At 36.8% G+C, this 1,978-nt stretch overlaps 1 non-coding gene across 1 annotated transcript; it reads right to left on the bottom strand.

Moving 5' to 3' along the window:
• Positions 1–476: 476 nt before the first annotated feature.
• LOC118975737 (U1 spliceosomal RNA) lies at positions 477–638 on the bottom strand. Its single transcript, XR_005064126.1, has one exon. It is a non-coding gene; the product is annotated as a U1 spliceosomal RNA (small nuclear RNA).
• Positions 639–1,978: the final 1,340 nt, after the last annotated feature.

Raw genomic sequence — 1,978 nt, 5'->3', positions numbered from 1 at the left:
ACATGTAGCACAGTGTTTGGTACATAGCAAGATCACAATGAGTGACCATTACAATTATTTTTAATCATGGGCCAACTCTCTGTAGTACTTGATGCTATAGACACCATCCTTATACTTTGTTACTCTCAAACCTATGACCAGGTCAAAGGTGTGCTGCAAACTTTTAGTTTTTTTTTCCTTTTGACATTTCTTTTTCTCTTAGCTTTACACATTTTTAGACAGCTACAGGAAGCATGCCCAAGCCCTTGATTCCCAAATTTCTCTTCCAAGTTTCAAACATGTACTTCTCATCTATATAAACCACCTGTGTATCAGAACAACTAAGGAATACTTTTAAACATCCTGGATCCTCTCCCAGATCAAAATCTCTGGGAACAGGATCTGTTATACTTATGCCAGGACAAATTTAGAAATTAACAATGTATATTATGAACCAATTAGTTTGTCAAAAAAAGTGCATTACTGTATTTTGTTTCTAGGGGAGAGTGGGAATGCAGTTGCCCACTACCACACATTGTCCAGTGGGGTTTCCCACGTTTGGGGACTCACAGGGGCCAGAACACCCAGAGTGCAGCAGATAAACCTCACCCGGGGAGAACCACCTTCCTGGTCATGGTACCCCCCCACCAGGTAATTATTATATTTATTTTTTGTGTTCTTTTCTGATATAGCTAGAACAATGCCTGACACATGATGGTTTAATAAATATTTAGTGATTAAGTAATTATTTTAAATATTTTATTTATTTTTAGAGAGAGGGGGCAGGAAGGAGGAAGAGAGGGAGAGAAACATCAGACTGTGATTGCCCCTCATATGCCCAGATGTACTGGGGACCTGGCTTGCAACCCAGGCATGTGCCTTGACTGGTAGTGGAACTGGTTTGCAAGCCTGTGCTCGATCCATTGAGCTAAACCAGCCAGGCATAAATAAATGAATTAATGAATAAAAATAGAAGACAATGGAAAAGTCTTAATAGAACAATGATGAAGAATGAGGTCATTAGCAAGAAATAAATAAAATGACTCCTAAAAGTGCACGATGAATCCCAAAGATGATTTTTTGGCGTGACCAAGTGGAGACCCATTAATAGAGTTACATGATATTTTTCAACAAAGTTTGGTATTTCAGGATTGGAGAATGAATAAAATGCAGAAAAGAAAAGATAAGAAGGGCGATTGGCAATGAAGGACAGCAGAGCAAGGTAGTAAAGATTCTAGGTTGGTTCTGAGTGTTGATTGGTCATGGATGAATTGAATCCATGTAACTCAAACAGCTTTTTTCAACTATAATCTTTGACTAGTAAAGTGTTCAAATTTCAGGATCATTTTGAACATTTTCTAGAAGTTTCTATTTAAAAATAATATTTAAGGTACTTATGCAGTATGTAAATTATTACATTTTCCCCTGTATACACAGTTGAGGAATACCTGGATTTTTGGTAGTACACATTTTTCTATCATCTGGTTATCACTCATTTTTGGAAACCACACTGCAGATACATCCATATGTTACCTCTGATTTACATGCATGTAATTGAACAAATGTTGCTTTAAAAGTGTTGATTCAAAAAGTTTGATTCCAAACACCTGTTTAATTAAAAAATTAAAAGAAAACTTTAAAAATCCTCTTTTCCTTCCATCTAAAAGACAAAATGGCAAAACTATACTCAAATTTTTAAAATTTTTTAAAGGTTTTATTTATTTATCTTTAGAGAGGAAGGGACGGAGAGAGGGAGAGAAATATCAATGTATGGTTGCCTCTCATGAGTCCCCTGCTGGGAACTGGCCTGCAACCCAGGCATGTGCCCTGACTGGGAATCGAACCACGATAACCTGGTTTGCAGGCCTGAGCTCAATCCACTGAGCTACACCAGCCAGGGCTCATATTTTTTTAATTTTTAATTGTTGTTCAAGTACAGTTGTCTCCATTTCCCCCCATAATTTTTTTAATTTCTACGAATATTATATTGGTAGTACAC

Source organism: Sturnira hondurensis, unplaced genomic scaffold, assembly GCF_014824575.4.
Source record: "Sturnira hondurensis isolate 20B ecotype Veracruz unplaced genomic scaffold, ASM1482457v3 Scaffold0020489, whole genome shotgun sequence".
In the NCBI taxonomy this organism is placed as follows: domain Eukaryota; kingdom Metazoa; phylum Chordata; class Mammalia; order Chiroptera; family Phyllostomidae; genus Sturnira; species Sturnira hondurensis.
The sequence above is the reverse complement of the archived record's forward strand: the minus strand, read 5'-3'. Positions and strand labels throughout refer to the sequence as shown.